This window comes from Natator depressus, chromosome 4 (assembly GCF_965152275.1).
Source record: "Natator depressus isolate rNatDep1 chromosome 4, rNatDep2.hap1, whole genome shotgun sequence".
NCBI classification, from domain to species: Eukaryota; Metazoa; Chordata; order Testudines; family Cheloniidae; genus Natator; species Natator depressus.
The window spans coordinates 72,475,436-72,485,329 of NC_134237.1; positions in this window are offsets into that span (position 1 = coordinate 72,475,436).

Consider the following 9,894-nt stretch of genomic DNA (forward strand, 5'->3'; position numbering starts at 1 on the left):
CACAAGGTCACAGCCAATACACTGTTCTGTCTGTATAGTTTCACATAGTTTAAGACCAGAAGGAACCATTAGATCTAGTTTGACCTGCATAGTATAGGCCATTACAAATGTCACCCAATGACCATCGTATTGAGCCCAATAACTTCTATGCGTGATTAAAGCATATCTTGGGTTTTGCAGATCTTCCAGAAGAACATTCAATATTGATCTGAACACATCAAGAGATCGAGAATCCACCCTTCCCTTGGGAGTTTGTTCCAGGAGTTAATCACCCTCACTGTTAAGAGTTTTTTCAGAGGGTGCGAGAAGTCTAGTTCTATAGTTACTGGGATTATGGCAATGTTCATCTACTTATATGGTATGCAAAAAAGAAACAATCTTCAAACTATGAAAGGAATGCTATCAGGGGGACAAATTCTTAAATTACTAATCAGTTTTTACTCATTCCAAACACAGAGTGTATAATCCCAACCCATTGCAGACAATGGTAGTTTTGCAATTGACTTCAGTGGGGCCAGGATTTCACTTGAGTAGGTTTTTTATGCAGCACAAAAACAACATGGTTTTGTTGAGTTTAGTTCCTAGTTGTTAGCATACTCATCCTCTAAAGTAGCACAAATTCTACACGAGATGCTTCATGTTGCTGTATTTTACAAAGTAATGGACAATCCTTTAAAACAGATAAAATTAATAATCTTGCATGGATGATTTTAATTAGATATTCCTCGTATAAAACAACCATTATGTACATTTTATGGTTATTAAATTTATTAGACATAAAGATGCACTGGTTGCAACATTTATTTGTATGATTTTGGTATGGAGCTTATATCTGTAATTTAACTTTCCAATACTCATTGTAAAATTTCACATTTCTAATTTCTTATGTTTGTTGCACTGTACTCTGAAAAACAAAATATATAGAATACAGTTTGTATTTTAAAAGGAGCAAGATTGTTGATGTTATAGATGTGTTGTGTATTCTAGGCCATTACCCTCTCCGTATTCAAGCTCACTACTTTCAAGATGCCCATAAAAAGTGAACAAACACAACTATCTTGAAACTCAAATCTAATCCTTCTTCTAGGCTTTCCAGGAGTCCAGGACATCCTGTCTTCTCCATTTTTTCTCTTAGGATCCATGTTTATTCTCCTCAGTAACATTAAACATGACTCACTTTAGAGGATCAAGCTTTTATACTGTAAGCATTTCAGGTTATTTTGGGTGAAATTCACTACTATCTAGAGGGCCAGTACAAGGCCTGTTTGGTATTTAAATCCTCAAATTAAGTCTTAAATACTGTGAATATTTACACTGTGGCTTATATAGCACTGAGTAAATTGTCAACACTTAAATAATAACAATAATGATAAATACCAAGAAAAGGAAACAATATTAATGGGTTTATAAAAAGGATGGTTGAAACGGAAGTTGCCAAAAGAGTTAGATTACTAACTATAAGTTCTCTATTTTAGTAATTGTTTAGACATTATTAGTAAAGGTGAAATTAGTCAATTCTGATCATATTTCTAATAAGACAGTTCTAGCGTGGAGTACTTTTCCTATACACAAGTCTTTCATTGACACATCACATGAGAAATGGAAGGTACCTGCCAGTTACAAATATGACAGATGCACTTAATTAAGTGGAGTCCATTAATAAGAGCTTACATGTCATGTTACCATATGGAAAGTCTTAGTCATCATCAAGGAATATATGAAAGGAGAAACAGTTTTGCAGTTGGATAGTTTCCTTGTTTTTGCTTTGTCACACAGATGATCCAAGCTGTAGAATGCAAATGTAAGTCTTGCAATGAAAAGTGTTTTTGCAATAACTGTGCTGTTTAGGACGTTCTCTGATTATAGAAGGGCCAGATTCACCCATGGTATAAAAGGCCAGCACAAAGCCCTCTATCGTGCTTGGCTCACATGGGGCTGCATGGGGAGACTGACCAGCTGAGTGGCTGGGAGAACTGGTCTCTGCAAGGTCAGAACAGAAGGTCCATTTTGTGATGGCTTGGAGGTGGGGAACTGTTAATGCATACACATAAAGATCTAATGGTTTCAGTGCCCCATACAACTGGCCAAAAGGGGCTGCTGTGTGGGTGCCCCTAACCCTGGCTGTGGAATGAATTTTACCTCCCTAGCCTCCTCACACCTCATTCATAAAGAGTCCAAACACGCAGGCTTTATGTGGGCAAAGTAAAATTTCTGCACAACAGAATAAAATGCAAATCACAGAAGGTGAGAAAAAGAATTTTCTTAAACAACAGAATGAACAAACAAAAAAGCACCTCCCAATGAATTACTCATCTTCTTTAATGTGGTTATTGCATAAGTGATCTTTACAGGGTTATGAAATAGATTCTGACCACAATGTGTGGGCATGTATAAATTAGCCTGACTTAGGGCCTTATATGGCAAAACTTGACTTATGGTCAGTAGTTCTTTTGGCTGCAATAACCTACTCACATGCATTGGGGTTGTAAGGATCAAACTCTCAGATTTATAATCAGAAATGAAACAGGTTGCTCCAGAAAAACGTATTTGAACAAGTTTTTGAACCATATTAGCTTGTTCACCCTTCCTTTTAATTAAAATCTAATTTCTGGGGATCTGATTTTTTATATATATTTAAAAGTAAGTTAAACGTCTGCTATGAAAACATTTTAAAAAGAGTATAGTTGTATCCATTTTCAAAACCGGACTATTTAAATAATGAATGATGTTCACTTCCTCAGAATGTGTAAACGTCCTAACTTAGAGTTAAACTGTCAACAGCTGAAAGACAATACCATTGACATGTACCTGGCACTAGTTACTCAGGTTTATTTTTTCCTGGAAAGCTGTTTGGGGCGACAGAGTGGCGTCCGGGTTTCCCAGGTTGTTGTGCTGACAAACTGCAGCGGTGGTAAAGGCAGGGAGTCTGACAAAATCTCATTAATCATTTTAAATTAAATCCAACATTCCGCTCCAACACTGCCAAGAAGAAAACTAAACTTTTACAAATGAATGTTCCCTCTGAAAAGATTTGAGATCCTGTCCTTGTTGCTCTCTAAATAAATATATTTCACACACACACGAAATAATATTATTTCTAACCTTAAAAAAACAACTTTGGGGCTGATTGTCAGACATGCTGAGCTCCTTCGGGTCCTGCTGATTTTAAATGGAGCTATGAGTGTGCAGCATCCCATCTGAAAAGCAGACCCGGTTTGTTTAGTTACTATTTCCCCAGAATCACAGGAATAAAAACTTTGAAAAACCTGTTAAGCAAATACGGAAATTTACTTTTTTTAAAAAAATGGAAAAACTTCCACACGAGGATAGGAAATTTTCTTTGTAATGGTTTTATATCCCAGCTATTCTTTTTAGTTTGAAGGAGTAAGAAAGGAAAATTACAAACCAATTAACAGTGCTGGCAAACACTGTAAAATGATGTAGTAACAGAAATGTGTACATTTCAAAAACAGTAAAGACATTTTTTCCACAACTAATGTTAGCTGAAATCTATTATGCTTTTACTCATACATATTTTATACTAATAATATATCTTAAATATATCAAAAGATTTAGATTTTTTTATTTTAGTTGCTAAAATCACTATTGTAGGATTGTAGGTAGATCATACAGTTTTGTATATTATTGCTCTTTAAACCAAAATGAAACCATAGCATGCCTATGGGAGATGCAGGAAATCCTTCAAGTCTGTCCTTTGTCCATTTTAATAGTGCTTTTGAGATTAGAGCGAAAGATTTTACAACGGCAGAAAGCTAGTCATCAACCTTAATGCTTATTAGTTTTGATACTTATTTGAAATATGTTAAAAGAAAAAAAAATAAAAACCTTTACTTTGATTTTCAACAGTAATTCAATAGAAGGGAAGTAAATCTGATTTTTTCAAATACTTACAGCTGTGTAATTGTGTGCCTTTTCTAAATGAAAATAGCGCATCAATGTTGCCAAGGATTGAAAATGGTTTCAGATTTGCTTCTTATAATGTAGTTCACTTTACAAAATGGAGTGGATTCCACAATGACAAGCTTGGACACAAAAAAACCCACCATTATGAAAAGAACAATTCTTGCTGACAAATTAAATAGTGTATATAAATCTATTGTGCATACATTAGAGAGAGGAGCTAGTGATGCTGATTTGGGCATTTCATGCTTCTAAATACTTATTCTCAAATTGTTTACAATTTTCTCAATGATTTTCAGTGTGGGCCAATATGGTTTTATAATTGGTCTCATCTGAAAGGTGATTTTTATTTTAAAGTTTCAAGAAAATTGAACTGGTTTTGACTGGCAACTTCTATTCCCAACCTTAAAATAAACAGACCTATTTTATACTTAAAATATGTTTGTTTTTTTGCGTCATTATATCTCAGACAGCTTCATTTTATTTTAGAATGTCAAATTTGGCATAAATCTGTGATCTTCAGTGATGGATAGTAGCTATGCAAGTTAGTAACAAGTGGTTTTGGAAAAAAAAACCTTAGACATTAGAAGAGATTGAAGATGACATACTGAGCATGTGCAGTACATCAGATTCTTTAATGAAATAAGTATACAACATTCCACACTGACACACACACTAGTTTCATCTGGATGTATGCAGAACAGTTGTGCTTGTGTCACATTTGAGTATGGCTGAAGCCACCATGGTGAAAGATTTAAAATGTGGTCTCTCAGAGTATGTTTTATAGGGCTCTGACCTGGGTGTTGCTCTGAATCCCCTCCCCCAGCCCATACACCAGAACTTTCACTCAAATTTAGTGGTGCTTTCAACCTGGTCTAGCTGGCAGAGCTGGGCATATGAATTAAAGAGAGGGTTACTCACCCTGTGCAGTAACTGAGGTTCTTTAAGATGTGTGTCCCTATGGGCACTCCACTCTATGTGCGGCGGTACCCCCTGCACCTGGGAACAGAGATCTTCACCAACTGTGCCTGATGGACTTCACATACACACCTCCCTTCTCCCGCGCTGTGTGCGGGACGTGTATATAGCACTGTATGATCCGACTGCCCCCAGTTCCTTCTCTGCCGCAGAGCTTATGTTTTTGGCTTCAAAGCAGAGGGGAAGAGGGTGGAGAGTGGAGCACCCATAGAGGGACACATCTTGAAACACCTCAGTTACTGCACAGGGTGAGTTACTCTCTCTTCTTTGAGTGATGTCGCTGTGGGTGCTCCACTGTAGGTGGCTATAAAGCAGTGCTCCTAGTTGGAAGGATGGGCTTTGGAGTGACATGTACTGCCAACGATAGGACAGCATGTCCAAGGAGAGTGTGCATAATAGTGTAGTGCCAGGTGAAAGTGTCTGTCGATGCCCATGTGGCAGCCTTACAAATGTCATAAATGGGGACATTATTAAGAAAGGCAATTGAGGTAGGCAACGATCATGTGGAATGTGTTCTGACTGAGGTAGAAGATTGTCTATCATGGAGTTTGTAAGATAAACATATACACTGTGAGATTCATTTAGAGAGGCATTGTTTCGATATAGTAGTGCCTCTGGATCTTTCGGTGGTGGAGAGGAATAAGTGTGGCAATTTCCAGAAGGGTTTAGTCCTGTCCAAGTAGAAGGCTAATGCGCACCTCATGTCTAGGGTGTGTAGAGCTGCCTCCTGTTGATTACTGTGTGGCTTCAGAAAGAAGCAAAGGAGGTGTATTGGTTGGTTGAGATGAAAAGATGTTGGGACCTTAGATAAGAATCTTGGGCGTGGTAGTGTAACTTTGCCTTTATAAAACACTGTGTATGGTGGATATACCCAGGAGGGCCATGATTTCGCCCACTCATCTAGCAGAAGTGATGGTGACAAGAAAGGCCGTGTTCATTGATAGGTAGATGTAAGAACAGGTTGCCATTGGTTCAAAGGGGGCCTAGTCAGAGAAGGTAGGACCAGGCTTGGGTCAGGTCTTGTATATGGGGATAGAGATTTTGAATACCCCTCAAGAAGCGTTTCATGAATGGGTGTGTGAAGATGGAGTGACCACCAATGGGTGAGCGAAAAGTAGTGATTGTCACCAAGTGTACCCTAATTAGAGCTATTGGCCAATCCTGACTGAGTGAGGTGTAGAATGTAGTCAAAAATAAGTGGCAACAGAGCCACTGCATCAACCTGGTGTGAGGTGCATCAGCAGTGAAATCTAGTCCATTTGTGAATGTAAGTGCCTTTGGTCGAGTCATGCCTGTTATTCTAAAGTATCTTTTTGACTGTGTCTGAGCAGGTTATTTCCGGGCCCCAGAACCATGGAGGAGCCAAGCTTTGAGATGAAGCATCTGTGGATTGGAATGGAGAATGCATCCTATGTCCTGTGAGAGGAGTCAGCGTTAGGTGGAGAGAGATTAGTCAGCATACCATCATGCATAGAAGATAAGTATACCAGACCTGTTGGCAGGTGAGGAGGAAAAATGTAAAGTTGGGGGAGCCTCCTCTTCCTCCTGTTCTTTCTTCTCGGTACTGGTGGCAGTTCGACTTCCTGAGCGTGAGACACTAATGGAGAAGGGAGAGGTGTAGGTCTCTGGCTTTGCTTTCTGGGATCCTGAATTGTGCCCTGTACGTGGCCCAAGGGTCCCCCTATGGCCAGTTTGGTGGGAGTGGCACATGTGGCTGCATCATGGTGGTCCCTGCCAGGATTGGGGGCCCACAGGTAGTCTCCATATAGTGAGGATAAGATGGTGCAATTTGTCCAGTAGGAAACAATGGAGCTCTGTCCTCCTCCTCACTGGGGAAGGGAGATGCCATCCTCAGCGGAGAGAGGGAGAAATGTCATGAGTCTGGAGAGGTGGGTAGAAGTGCATGTGGGGGAGGCAGCAGACGACCTGACAGAGAGTGAGGGTATCTTTGGGAAAGAATCTGGGCCCAAGCCTGATGCTGGACGTAGCATTTTCTCCATGAGGAGAAGTTTCAATCTAATGCCCTGTCATTTCTGGCTCTGGGTTTCAGGCTGAGGCAGTGGGGACACTTTTGTGAGATGTGTGCCTCTCCCAGATATACACTGCAGGTGGCCATCTGTTATTGAGAAGGTGGACCCGCATGAAACGCACCTCTTAAACCCAGGAGAGCCAGGCATAAGGTTGAAGGGAAAAGGCTTCCCAGTTGGGAAGGACAGGAAGTGGGAAAAATGGAAACCTAAGCTATGAGAAGAACTGCAAAGATAAAGTAAAAACAAAAACATTTGGTTTTAAATAGAAGGAGAAGAAAAGGAAAAAAACTAACTACACTATCAGGTAAGGCACTGTCTATGAGGGAATAGGAGAAGCAGGCTCTGCTAGCGGATTCCGTCCCAGATGAAAGGCACTAGAGAAGGAATTGGGAGCGGTTAGACCACACAGTGCTATATACATACTGCGTGCAATGTGCGAGAGAGAAGGTGTGCATACATGGTCCGACAGGCACTGCTGGTGAAGATCTCCAATTCCAGGCACAGGGGGTGTTGCCAACCTCCAGTGGAGCACCCATAGAGACATCACTCGAAGAAGCAGCCTGGGTTATTTGCAGTGAAGATGAAGACTAAATCTGGTGCTGCTAGTCCTCCAATCCCTCCCACAATTCCTCCTGTATACCCAGAAAGACAGACACGTTCTCCTACAATTCATGGGGAAAAGAACTATAGAGTGACTTACTGCATCACAAAGAACCATTGGAGATGCCCCCAGAAATCCTAGTGCTACCCATGGTGGAGTCACAGGACCAGGGAAGACACAGGGTGGGTTCCACAAAACTCATGTTCAGCTGCCACCTAACTCTGTAGGTGCTTAAACTCAGTGGTTAAGTTTCTGTAGTAAAAGTTCCCAAAGCACCTATGTTCCTACCACTAGGCATCTGATTCTAGGCCTGCCACCTCTCAGATGAGTGTGCTACCCCTTGGGCAATGGGATATTCTGATGTGGGACTCCTTCAGTTTCTCCTGTTGAAGTTGTTCCACTTTTTAAATAACTGAGTGATTATTAATTTGACCTGAGAATTAAAATAACTCTCTAGCCCAGTGGTTAGGGCACTCACCTGAGAGGTAGCAGATCCCTGTTCAAAGCCCTTTGCTTCATTAGGCAGAAGGGGGACTTGACCCAGGGAGCTCGCACATCTGGTGTGAGTACCCTAGCCACTGGGGTAAAGGTTATAAGAGAAGTCCTCCACATCCCCAGTTTTATGAAGTTAGGCAACCTCTGAGCTCACCTACCAGATCAGGCCTACATGACTCAGACAGTGGAACACCTATCTTTCCCCAGTTCGTGGATCACTAGCAGCAATAGGCATCTCCCTGCAGCCCAGACTTAGACACCTACATCCCAGAGAGGGGAAGGGCGTAGGACACTCCCTTCTCACCAGCATCTCCCAGAGGCTAGCTTAGGTGGCACTGTGCTTGTGTGCTGATTTTGTGGATTGCAGTGTTGTTCCTGTGATTTTCTAGGTGCCTAATTTCGTGTTTTTGCATCCAGGCCACTGTAACTTGAGGTTTCTTAGTAGAGTTGAGATTAACCTGTCATTGCTGCGTCTGCTCTTAGGTCTTCTGAAAGAGGATGTGCTAATGGACCTGGCATACAGAGAAAAGTAGTCATGTGGTAGAACAGAGCAGTACTGTGGAACTCAGGTGGAAAGACCGACCATCTGCAATACCAGTGGTTCTTGTCCTCTCTGGTGTAGGCTGCACAAGTACAGCTGGAGTGAAGACTTGTTTTGAGGTACTGTACTTGAACCACACCTGCAATATCTGGGTGCATTTTTGTATGTGGATGAGAGATATATTAGAAATACTATAGGCACTAAATACTGCATTTACCAATAGCAGAACTCTCTTTACTTCAGTTTAAATAGCCCGTATGCAGCTTGATAGCACCTATAGAAAGTGGCACAGTGGTTAAGGCAGTTGACTAGACCTCAGGAGATCTGAGTTCAATTCCTAGCTCTATCATGGGCTTCCTGTGTGACCTCATATGTAAAATGGAAATAAAAATACTTACAGATCTCACAGTGGACCCCAGGATAAAATCATTAAATGACTAACACAGATACTGCAGTGATGTGGCTGTACATGTATCTAAATACACATAATCAGGAAAGAAAATTAAGGAATAAGTAAACCTCGTGCATAATAATAGAGAAATGCAGTATTTAGAGTTACTTGGCTAACAGCCATACAGCTCCCCATTCATTGTAACAGAAGCTGCAAAGCTAAAAGTACCCTTTAAATTGTAAGTTAGTACATAACTGAAACTATGTTCCTGAGTCTAGAACCTGCCTACATGACCACTAGACGAGGAAAAAGGTGCTTTTAAAAACTGTGTTAGCTAATATATCACCTCATTTAGGCACAGTTTAACAACTTCAAAATTGTGTTCATTGGCTGTGTTTATCCCAAATTCTCCATCAATGGAATATCTAGATTGGAAAACTGGTCGAGGTAAGGTTAAGGTTAGGAACAACATGTTAATTAACCTCCATCGTGGGCTAGTCTTGACATGCTCCACCTTATCACACAATGAGCTAACACAATTGTAACTTCATCTCTGCTATGTGTCAGGGCTGCTTTCAAACTTGAATTTTAAAAAAATCAATGTTTCTAGTCTATTCATTATGTAGATAGGTCCTCAGGATTTGTCTAACTACAGTTTGTGGTCCCATTTTAACTTGCATTAATAACTGACTGCCAATTAATTTAAGTTAGCTAATGCAATAGTAAATGCTAGTTTAAACACTCCACAAATGTTCGGTGTGTCCTGGAACAAACACTGATGGAATGTCATGGCCAGCATTTCTCTAACTCAGGTATCTGAGAAAACCAACATCATGAAAACAAGAGCAAAGTTTGCAATGTAAAAGGAAGAAATACAAGACTATTTTTAAGAGAGAAAAAGGAAAAACTTTAGTTAAAATATTTTACAATAAAATAA